Source organism: Pipra filicauda, unplaced genomic scaffold, assembly GCF_003945595.2.
Source record: "Pipra filicauda isolate LSUMZ 115617 unplaced genomic scaffold, ASM394559v2 scaffold209_size2725305_pilon, whole genome shotgun sequence".
Taxonomy (NCBI): Eukaryota; Metazoa; Chordata; class Aves; order Passeriformes; family Pipridae; genus Pipra; species Pipra filicauda.
Genome location: NW_024104320.1, coordinates 1,502,488 through 1,514,529, shown reverse-complemented (window position 1 = coordinate 1,514,529; position 12,042 = coordinate 1,502,488). Strand labels below are relative to the sequence as shown.

The window sequence follows — 12,042 nt, the reverse complement described above, 5'->3', positions numbered from 1 at the left end:
ACACAGTCTTAGGCTCCGCCGGGGAAGTTCAGGTTGGACATTAGGAAGAAATTCGTCACAGAAGGGGTGATAAGACATCGGAATGGGCTACCCAGGGTGGAGTCACCGTCCCTGGAGGTGTTTAAGGAAAGGCTGGTCGTGGCCCTCAGCGCCATGGTCTGGTTGACAAGGTTGGACTCGGTCTCGGAGATTTTTCCAACCTGTTTGATTCTGTGGTTCCGTGCCTGCCCTGCTCCACAGCTTCCTGCTGGGCCATCAAAATCTTATCCGGTTCTGGTATTCTGAACATAATAAGTTCTAAATTATATCCATTAATGGTAACTGTAATTAATGACTACTCATAAGTATTTTTTTATATTTCTTATACGCTATGTAAATTAATAATAAATTGATATATTGTTGCTAATGTCTAACCACACAAAGTAGCTATTTTAGAATTAACAACAACATAAATTAATAACAAATAAATATGCCTTGCAAGGCCAGGTTGGATGGAGCCTTGATCAGTCTGGTCTAGTAGAAGGTGTCCCTGCCCATGGTAGGGAGGTTGGAACTGGATGGTCTTTAAGGTCCCTTCCAACTCAAACCATTCTGTGATTCTATGATTATTATAAATTTAAAATGATGCTATAGCTTATTGTCAACAACTAATCACACATTTTTCTCCCTTTCCTCAGGCTGAGCTCACTGGAGGAGTCAGGCATGTGCCAGAGCTGGTGCGAGGGGAGGGGAACATATGGCTGGGAACAGAAGGAAGGTGGGATTGTGACAAGTGATGACAAATTGGTTTGCCTGGGGAGGAGTTGCACTGTAGCTTGTACCAGCCTTTGATTTCTGCCGTGCTGACTTGAGCTGTGTGTAACTTGCTGTGTGGAAAGAAAGCACATCCCACTCCAAATGAAACCAGGCAGAGCAAGTCCTTCAAGTAAGCTTTTGTGTCCCGAGAGAAGTACCCAAAAATAGCAAATATTTGAAATGTTCTTGCTTAAATTGCTCCACCTTTCTGTCCTTCATCTGTAAGATGAAGATACTAATATTAACTTGCCTCAGGAATCTTGTGAAGATAAAGCTGCATTTGTGAAGCACCAGTTACAGGAAGAACAACATAAAAACCCAAGAGAAAATCAGCTAAAGTATACTTCTATTCAGCACTGCTTCTGAATAGTTATTAAATAAAACCCAAGGCTTCTAGATGAATAATGAGGATTATAGAAACTTTTAAAAAACAATTCAGGAAGCACAATTCACCTTGCAAGCATTATTCATTTTTCTGCACTGAAAAAGGCTGGGGTCTGTTGGGAAAATAAAGTAGTTTCACAAGTGCTGAAATTAAACCTTTCTATGGATTTGTGCCTTAAATTGACTTATTGCAAGCTCTGATTCAAAGCTGTCTTATTGCTGTGGAATTGAGATGTGCTTTCCCCGTGTAGTTCCTCTGACTGAGGGGTAAAGTCAAGGATAATCTGGAGATGCACAGATATATTTAGTTGCTCCATTGTGACCTGGGCAAAGCAGAGTGTGCTGTCATAGATTGTCCTGGAATAATGCCCACGAAGTTGCCTGTTTCTCCTTTACCACTCCAGGACTGATGAACAGTTCATGATGCTAAACAAAGATCTTATGGGATTTACCAGGAACCTTTAACATCCTTGTAACACTGACAGAGCTCCTTTCCCTGGCTGTGAGTCTGTATTAAAATGTTTCTTCTCTTTCATCTGATTTTAAATCCTCTCAATCTAGCGAGTGCTACTCAGGCAGGACTGAGCTGGCTCCTTGTAAGAGAAAATGGTTCAGGAGTTCAGCATGGCAGAAACATGAGACACAACTATTGTACACGTGGTATTTCCAGCAGGCTGAAACTACCATGCTTGTAGTTGTCACTCCAGTTAATATGCTTGCTAAGTGCCAAGATATTAATCTAGGCAGTGGCATCCAATCTAGATGATCCTAGTTCAGAAGAGGAAAAGCAAATTGAGCTGCAGCAATGCAGCATAGTATTTCTTGGAAGGACTGCCAGTGCCAAGTGCCAATGGATTTATCTTGTTAGGCAGTAAAAGGCTTTTTCCTGACGCCGCTGACACAGGACAAAAAGATAATTTTGCCTTAAACTATATAGAGCTGAAAGTTAAAGGTAGCAGATAGATAGGTGAGGATTATAGGTCAGAAATATTAGAATTGTTTGTTCTTAAACAACCATTTTAGTGATTCTGCAGTCTAACCATTCCTCAGGCAGATGAATTTTCAGAAAAGCTGAGTAGATCAGCAAATTGTTATAGATTTCCCTTTCCAAAGCAAGAAGCAGCATGAAAGCAAGATAAACTTGGCATGAAAATTCAAGCAAAGCATTAATGGCTGATAGTATGGTCTCCTTTCACACTCCATTGATTTCAGCTCTGGCTTGAACTCTGTTAAACTTTAATGTAAATTTAAGTTACAAAATGACTTGCTCTGAAAGACCACTCATCAAAAACAACTTTCAACTGCAGAAAACCCCTAAATCTAAAAGGTCAGTTCAATTCTGGGGAAAGAATGCAAAACTAGATCCAACCTCCTAAATGCAACAACTTTAAGTCACTGATTGGAGGTACAGCACAACGTTGTTACTTGCAGCACTGGGAGAAGAATTTGTCTTTGCTTCTGTTTGCCATGGAAAAGTCCAGCGGGATGTCAGGCAGACGGGGGCAGCAGCACCTTAAATTGTCAGTGTTACACCGGGCAAGCAAGAGCCACAGTCAGGAGAAACTTATGTGTTTCATCAACACAGAGCTTTTTTGTAGACTTCCATAAGCTGGTTTAAAACCACAGTGGTCTGTTTGCCCTTTCAGTGAATCCCTGTTTTTGTTAATTATGTTATTAACCGTAGTTCACTGTCTTACTCTGTTTTGCTCATGGTACTTACTTGCTCTGTAGCATGCCTTTCCAGAAATCTGTGAATCTGGAAAAATTTCCTTTTCGCACCAACTCAAAAACACTCTGACACATCTGACAAGATTTATTTCAAAGTTGATATTTATATCATTCAACCCTTAAAAGCAACGTGTAATTCCAGGGAACCTCACAAAATTCAGGTAAGAGGTAAACCAAGAGGTACACTGTTCAAGAGCAGAACTGGTCCCTGGATTCCAGTCTCCCCAGTTGCTGCCTCCTGAACATATGACTCACCAAGACCCCTCTATTTCCCACACTTGTTCCTCTCCAAATCATCTAAGTCCCTCCCTCTTCCTACCTTTGGTTCCTCCCCTAAACATTCCTCACTAAGTCACATACAATCTTAAAATGCTTTTCCCCTGCATCCCATAATGTGCAGCACACGTCCAAGGCAGTAACCCTCTGGAGCAGTCCTGGAGAGCTGCTCCCAAGACTCACCTTGGAGAGTTTCACACCTGGACACAGGGGTGATGAGTCTGCTGGGACAGCCCTGGGAAAGGTCCAGGCAAGGTGTTCGCTCCTTGGGAGTCTGTGACTTGGGTTGTCACCTGCCACTGTGCCTCTGTGCTCCTCTGGGCTTGTGGAGATGGATCCCTGATGGGCTGATGGCCCTGGGTATGATTTGCTCTTCCCCACCATTGTCTCTCTGTGGGCATGCACGTGAGCTTTTACCCCATAACTGAACACTATGTACCCAATGACAGCTTTTTAGCACCTAAAACGGAAAGATTTGTGGGGGAAAAAAATCACTGGTAGCAAATGCAGTAGAGATCTTACTGGGATCAGGCTGGCTTCTTGGCTTGCATTAAAACATGAGTGTGGAGAAACAAATGCATCTGAAATGAACTTGCAACTCTGGCTTACCAAGGTATTATTTACTAATTGTGGCATAAGGATTGCAAATTGCAACAAATAACCTTGCTTAACCCCAGTTCTCTGTTATTGTCAGCACTTGGCACTTGTGAAATTCCCGTGTGCCTGAACATTTCTGCCTGGCTGTGCTGCAGTTAGGGTTTGCAAGTAAAACCCTTGTGTCTGCTCAGCAGTTGGCAAAATTTTATTTGCCATAATTCAGTCTGCATGAGTCAGCGCTGCCTCCCTTCACAACAGTCTGGCCTGTCTGGAAAGCTGCTTTCTCTATGGTTACATAGATGTTCTATAAATCTCAAAATAATTTCAGTGTGGTGGGCAAAGAAGCCTTTGCCACTCTGAACAAATACAGTCCAGCTCCCCATCCACCACTAAACAATATCAGTGCTTGGCAGGGAACAGAGCTGGGACATGACTGTTTTATTTTATACAGCTATGAAGTAACAGAAAATCCTGCAAATTAATATAGTAGCCATTTGTCATTTTAAAACCTGTGTGGGCTTCTGGTTTAGAAATCAAACCAGCAGCTCTACAAATACTACTTTTGATGCAGCGTATGCTTTGTGCCTTCTATACCTTTTTGATAAATTGCTACTCAGAATCATTATCAGAAATGAGCCACTCCTGTTCTGTTAGGTGTGGAAAGTAAATACTAACTTGTCCTTTTGTTTATCTCATTGTGTTTTATGCTTCCATTTTTAAATAAAGATGTGGGCTAAAAGACAGTGTTTAGCATTTACTCAAAAGGAAGAAAGCGGTTGAATACTGATGTAAAAATGAAACCTGGCAGCAGCATTGAGGGCTCATTTCTTTTGCACCTCCTCTTTTTTTCCCTTCAGCTAACACAGAAGCAAATTTAGCATAAGAGAGTTGAATCTAATAAAGGGGTTAGAGCTGCCACTCATCAGGTAGGTGTAGCTGTTTCTAAGTAGTTCTTTATAGTTGGGACAGCAAGCTGGACTCTCTAGATGAGAGTCCAGTCTTTCAATAGCAAGAAAAACACTACAGGAGGAACCTGTGCAGATCACTATTGTGCAGTTAGTGCTTTTTGACCACTCAAAAATAGTTATCACTTTACATTTCTTATTTCTTGACCAGTAACTGTACACAAAGTGTGGCTTATTCTTGCAGTAACTGATTTCTGGTGTTCATTTGTGTTCTGGCTTAACTTTATATGTTTTAAACATATGTTTGCAGAAACATGTCTATCAACAAGCTTAGACACTGCCTAGTCAGAGGGCTTGGACAGGAAGAATAAAGCATTCAATTCTGGTGTGTTTTCCTGCAGCACAGCAGAGAAAATAAGCAGTATTATAGAGTAAACTAAGTACAAGGAAGAAGTCATATTACCTACTCCCACTCAGTTCAGGCTAAGCAACTCTATTAATGATCTCTTTTCCTGTCAGTGCACATCTTCCCTTATTACTCTAAAGGTAGCAAAATTGCCTGTAACAGGAAATTGAGGACAAAGTACTGATAATTATTAAAAAGTAAAGCCTTAATGTGAAAATTGTGTCTTTTAATAGTTATAGTTTATTCATCTTCATTATATCTTGTTAGCTTTTGCTGTTGTATGTTGGTTTTGGCTCAGATATGACAAGGAGGTTATAGAATCATGGAATTACAGAATGGTTTGTGTTGGAAGGGACCTTAAAGATCAGTTAGTTCCAACCTCCCTGCCTACGGCAGGGACACCTTCCACTAGAAGTGCAGGATAATAAATGATAACAGAGTAATACTAGAGGTTGAAACATTGCTTATAGTAAATGCTACTTCTTTTCTGCTCCTCCCACACTTTTCATCTTAATTGGCCTCCTCTGGGTAGCTGCTGTGCTGCAACCCTGCCCCTATGTCTGGAACAAGTCTCTATGCTATCATGCCATTGGTTTCTTCTTCTTTCAGCTGCCTTTTCTATTACTCATCAGTTATTATTAAGCAACTTTTCTTACCTTAATGGCTTTTTGAAACAAACAAATTCATTTCTGCAGTTTTAAGTTGCTTTGCCATTGTCTACTCCTTGCTAGAAGGGGTACCATCTGTCACCAGAAGGGACTTTTATTTCACCTGGTATTTGACATCAGCCCCCAAAAACGCATGTTGAAGCTTGCAAAAAGCTTTCCCTCCAAAACCTGAGATGCCCAAAGGCAGTATCTGCAACAGTGCCTTTAGAAACTCCACCTTCGTAAAAGTAGTGTTTTTCTTTTGAACCTACTTCAAGCAGCATTTCTATCATTCAAGTAATGATATAAATTATATATAAATTATATAATGATATAAATATCAAACTTTCCATTTGAATGGAAACAAATTTCATTCTCCATTTTAAAGAAATGGCAATGCAGTTACTAATTAAAACAAATAAGACAAAGTAGATGTAATACTAGTTTGTGCCTCGTACATTGATAATAAAACATCTTGTAAGACTCTTAGGTTGGGTAAGAGTTAGTTCAGCTTCACTTTAAGGATGCATTTTTTTATAATTCACACTAAACTTTGGATGTCTGTATACACCATTTCCATGGAAGAGTGACCTGAGGGGCTGCTGCATTCAAATCTGTCTTCACAACAGTCTGTAAGTCCTGCTCCTCTTCCTGATAATTAATAAATGTTACAAATATTTATTGTTCTAGTGCCTCAGATGAGCTCCAGTTGGCTGTGGTAATGCAGATGAAACAGTATGCAATTTGTCCAGCATCAGAATACATAAAGCTTTGGTGTGCTAATTTTTTATACCAGGTTATCTCTCTAGGGAGTCAGCTGAATTTTTAATTCCCTCAAACTTCTCCCTTCCCAGGCAACACGTTGATTCTGAAAACCCACCTGGAGTACTGTGTCCAGCTCTGGGGTCCTCAGCACAAGAAAGATGTGGACCTCTTAGAGCAAGTCCAGAGGAGACAATGAAGATGAGCAGAGAGCTGGAGTACCTTTGTTACGAAGAAAGGCTGAGAGATTTGGGGTTGTTCAGGCTGGAGAAGAGAAGGTTCCAGGGAAACCTTATTGTGGCCTCTCAGTGCTTAAAGGAGGCCTATGAGAAAGATGGTGACAGACTTTTCCATGGAGCCTGTTGCAATAGGAGAAGGGGTAATGGTTTTAAACTGAAAGAGGGTCGATTTAGATTAGATCTAAGAAAGAACAGTGAAGGTGGTAAAACAGTGGCAGAGAGGTGGTCGCTGCCCCATCCCTGGAATTGTTCAAGGCCAGGTTGGATGGGGCTCTGAGCAACCTGATTTAGTTGAAGATGTTCCTGCTCATTGCAGGGGGTTTGGACTAGATAACCTTTAAAGCTGCCATCCAACCCAAACTGTAATTTTTCTGACTGCAGTTTTGTCTCAAAGGAGGCATTAGGCAACATCCATAGTGATCTCAAATGCTGCTTTCCCATAGGAATCCTTTCATATTTATTGAACTAAGTATCCCAATGTCCTTTATACAATTCCCACTTTATGTACTTTGTCACCTCGAAGTCAGTGGTTAAGCACAGACACAGCCCAAGTCCATTTGCTTGGTGGGACGTGGCAGTTACATAACTATAGAGGAAAGGAACTGTGAGGTTCCTTGAGAAGTCATCTAGGTCAATGTTCAAGGCAGGATCAACTGTATTTACAGAACTGCTCACAGATATCTGTCAAACCTGTTCTTAGGGGCTTCCCTTCTCAATACTTAACTACTGTAATAAGTAACCTGATCTGTTTCTTCCTATGAGAAGAAACATGTTTATCTGGTTTATTGTTATCTTAATCCTCTCTACAATGGCCTTTATGAACCTGGAAACTGTTGTCTGATGCAAGCACTTGTGTTCAATCCAGAGAGACTGGAGATGTTGCCTACACAACAAAGTCACATTTAGAACTGCTCTATCACTATGATGTGTACTGAACAGATTAAAGGCTGTGTTTTGAGAGGCGTTAGAAAGTAATTCAAGCAGAAAATGTCAGATGAGAGACTTTTTAACAGAGGAGCCTGTTCTTGACCCAGGGCCGCTCTGTTATGCCAATTAATTATTTGGAATTATATGAAGCACTGCTCATGAAATCTGCAGACTACTTTAAAACAGCCAAAGGCCACCTAGGCTGGTGGCCACCAAGTGATTTAAATCACGGAGTCAGCAAGTGCCCCTTGAACAATATCTGTTTAATCCACCTACATGGCAAATATCTGTGCATCAAAGCTGAGGTTGCTGTCTGTGCGTAGGAACAAAAATACAAAGCATGCTTTTGGGCTGGCAGTGAGGAAGGGGAATGTTGCATCTTCAAAAGCAGTGAATCAGATGAGGGCTGAGGAGGTCATGAGGGGTAAATGCATGAATGCGAGCTGCCAGTCCAGTGTGGCAGCTGCACCAGCAAACTGCAAACATCAGGTGTCTAAACACAAATACCAACGAGCAGTATGTGCTAATATGTAACCATGACCATTGCATGGCACAATAACGTGACTGTTCCGGAACCACGATGAATGACAAAAGGTGTAACAAACTGGAAAGGCTCATTAAGAACCCAGAAGAATGAGTCAGTGGAAAAATCTGCTCTCTATGAAGGTGATAGGTAATTATCTACACGGCAAAAGCATAGAAAGGTGCTGTAATCGCCTATGCACAGCGAAATCTGCTCGCTGAGGAAAGAAAATGTCTAGTGTTTAAAAAGGATGGCATTTTTTCATGTTTTTCCTTCCTACAGGATTCTTTGATTTTTGGAAAGATAAAGCCCTGAAACCCTACATATTTCAGTACACTGAGCCTGGTGTGAGTCGAATTTAGATCCTTGTGCCATCCCCCTCCTCACTGGTTGCGGGTGCCCCAGTGGGACACACTTCCCATGGAAAAGCACCAAGGGTGCTGTCACCCACTCTCAGGTGGAAAAATCAGCTTAACCTGTGAGTCCTGCCTGTGCAGAACGACCAGAGGCCACAGCTTCCAGTCGAGATAGGACTGGGATACAGCCGGAAAACTAAGGAAAAGGTAACTTATGGAGCAGATAGGGAGACAGCGGTTGGGAATCGAGCGAGAAAAATGCAAGCAAGGATGGAGATAAATACCCTGTCAGTCGGGTCTTTAAGCAGCAGCTGTTTCTGTGTGCAGCAAAGGCACCGGCGGGCTCAGTGCCCACAGCGGCGCTTGGTGACCCTGGGCCAGACCCGGGGGCGCAGCATCCTGGGGCACAGCCACCCCTCAGTCGGGCTCCGGCCGCGTACTCCTCGCACCGGGAAGCGGAGGGAAAGGGGGGAAGGGGAGCGAAGGGCAGCGCCGACCGGGCGCCCAGCGGCGCCCTCAGCCCGTGCCCGGCGGCCCCGCTCCCGCCCCCGCTTCCTCCCCCGCCCCCGCCGCCATGTTGTGGGGCTGAGCCGCCGCGGGAGGCGGAGGAGCTGCAGCCCGAGCGGAGCCGCCGCTCTGGGGCAGCGCAACAGGTACCGGCGGGGCGGCCGCGGGCCCCGCGGAGCTGGGCGGGCGGAGGGGAGTGCGGGAGGCCGAGCTGCCGGGCGGGACAGGAGCGCTCCGGGGTTCTGCTGCCCCAAGCCGCTTTAGTTATGTTTGTTCCCCTTATTTGAGGCTGGTGGGGTTCGGGTTTGTTTGGGGTTTGTTGTGTTTTTTTTTTTTGGTTTTTTTTCCGTTTTTGTTTTGTTTGTTTTGTTTTGTTTTCTGGTGGGTTTGGACGGTAGCGGCGGTGGCTCCCGCTGCCAGCGCTGCTGCTCTCCTGTGCTCCATTACTGCTCTGCCAGCGGAGAAATCCCGGTGCCCGTGCCCAAACAGCTCCCGAGGTGAGGTGACTGAGGTGACTCGGACGTGTTTTTAGACCCCGGTTTGTTGCGGTGATGGTGGTTTTGGTGCCTTGTAGCTGCGGTGGAAACCCGGAGTTCGGAGAGATCGAACTGGTTTCTGCAGTTAAAGTTTGCGAAGTGTTTTGTCTGTAAATAGACTGGCTTTTCTTGGTCTCGACTTCTCTCCGCGGCATGTCGTAAATTCAGAAAATAAAATGTGGTTGAGGTACGTGATTCGGTTCCTTAAACATCAAGGTACCATTTTGAATACGGTAAATGGTTTTCACAGCAGCTGGGGCTTTGACATCTGTCACACTGCAGAACTCGAAAGTAGATCGTGCTTTAGATAGTGCCTGCGATCTTTAAGTTATTTTCTCAAGCGTTTCTCTTAAGCATCAGTTGGAAATTCCCCATCTAAAACACTGGAATGAGAAGTCACTTGCGCCCAGGCTGCCCTGTCCTGTGCATCGCTCTTTTGGGAACATGATGTTTTTTAAACTCCTTTTCTGTTCGTGCCGGCCTGTGGTGGCAGCAGCTCCCGCGCCGAACACGGGAAAACACAGAGCGTGTGAAGCAGTACGTGGTGTGGGTAACATCAGTGGTACATAAAATGCAGCTTGCTTTCAAGAGTTTTAAATTGTTCATCTGAAATTTGGTTGTCACGAGCATCTACATCTGCTGATGCGATGATGATGTTTAGAACTAATGAGCACTAGGAACTAAATGGATAAAGAGCCAGCTGGGCTTCATTCTTCTACCAAACCTGGTTCATTTTTGTTTCCTTGTTTCCTCTCTACCTCCCCTGTTTGGTTTCTTTGTATTTTTTTATTCTGACTGAGCTGGGAGGGGCGTTCACACCACCGTACCTCTGGGTATTTAGAGAAGTCCTGCTTCAGGCTCCGTGTGATGTGAAGAGAATTGCATGATCCCTGCAAACATGGATTTAGACTGCTGTGTGCTCTCTGTTGAACAGAAATTTTTTTTGTCAGATTAGCCTCCTAACTCAGATGCCTAAATTAGATCAAATGAATGTGCTTATCCTTTTAATTACTATCCTGAGAGAATTGCATTTACTTTTTTCTCCTCTATCTGTACAAGATCTGGGGTATGGGATGTGTCCCTGGCTGAATTGTAGCTGTCACTGTAATAGAAACAAGGAGTATATTCCTGTAGCAGTAACAATATAACAAAAACTGGGTACATATGGCTTGTTTGTGCTAATCATAAAAGTAATAGGGTTATCTACTGTAGGTGCGGGTCAAAACAACAAAGCTTTATAGTTGTTTATTATTTTAACCATTCTTCTTGTAAGCAGAAAAATGCCTTGTCACATCAAGGCAGAAGTGACCCATGGGATGATTTTAAAATGTGTTGATGAGAAGGCTTTATTTGTTGAGATTCAGGTATTACAGTGACTTTGACTACAGCAGTTCTTACAGCAGGGGTTTTTGCAAATATTTCTGTTGTATAATGTTGAAAATTGAATTAATTTCATGCCATAGGAAAGAAGCAGCTATGAAAAATGAAGCTAAGTTCTGTAGGTGACAGTATTTCTTCATTGAGCTGCTTCTCAGGAGCTGGTGAGGAAAATGGGGCAGCATTTGGAAAGTGAAAGGTGATGCTTTGCTTGAGGCATTATCAAAAACCTTCACCCTCCTTGAAAACAGGTGGCTGTCAGGAAAAGACCTTGGGATGAGTTCCTGAAGAGCAGTGCAGTCCAGAGCACTAGTTCTTCTTCCGAATTGAGACAGAGGTCTCTGGTCTGTTTGGTTAACAGTTTACAAGTAAATTATCTGCTGTTACCTCAAAAGACTCAGTATGTAAAATTTGTGAAAACAGCTTTTCATGAGTTTTTTCTTTTAAAGGCCAGAGCTGTTCTCTTTGCCTTTTGAAAACTAGTTCAGAAGTTGGATTGGACATCTTTATTTCTAATGTTAATTTCTGGCCTCTTTTCACTTGAAAGGAAAGATCTCTGACATCTCAGTTTTTAAAATAGCTTTTAACTGCTTCCATTTGTTTTTATTAACCTGAAATGTAGTTACAGAATAATATTTTTTTGAAGAGACTTCTGGAGATCACCTGGTCCAATTCTTGTGAGAAGCATGGCCAACTCAGATTATGTCCCTCAGAGCCGTGTCTGGTTGTGTTTGGATTATTTCCAAGGGTGGAGATCCCACCAACTCACTGGACAACCCTCCCCAGTTTAGTGTCCATGCTTGCTCAGACTGCATCCCATCCCATTGCCCAGACTGCCAGTGAAGACCTTAAACAGTACTGGCCATGGTATCAGTTCCTGGGGAACATCAATAGTTCCAAACAGATGGATTTTGGAATACTGATGACAGCTCTTTGAGTCTGGTGATCAGGCAAGTTTTCCACTCAGATTTCAGTGAACCTTTTCAAACTATATTCCACCAGTCTGGCTCTAAGGATACTGTGAGAGACCTTATTAAAAGCCTTCATAGAGTCAAAACAAGCTGCTGTGCCCTCATT

At 43.0% G+C, this 12,042-nt stretch overlaps 1 protein-coding gene across 8 annotated transcripts in view; it reads left to right on the top strand.

The window, feature by feature from the left end:
• The first annotated feature begins 677 nt into the window (after nucleotides 1–677).
• Nucleotides 678–12,042, top strand: part of ITSN2 (intersectin 2) — a 91,149-nt gene continuing 79,784 nt past the window's right edge. For 5 of the 8 annotated variants that reach the window (XM_027749255.2, XM_027749253.2, XM_027749254.2 and 2 more), the window contains exon 1: nucleotides 9,119–9,198. The gene's annotated coding sequence lies outside the window, so the exon portion shown is untranslated. Of the gene's footprint in view, nucleotides 758–8,731; nucleotides 8,753–9,118; nucleotides 9,199–9,528; nucleotides 9,550–12,042 lie in introns of those variants that run through there. The other 3 variants (XM_039380959.1, XM_039380961.1, XM_027749250.2) reach the window with 3 other exon arrangements.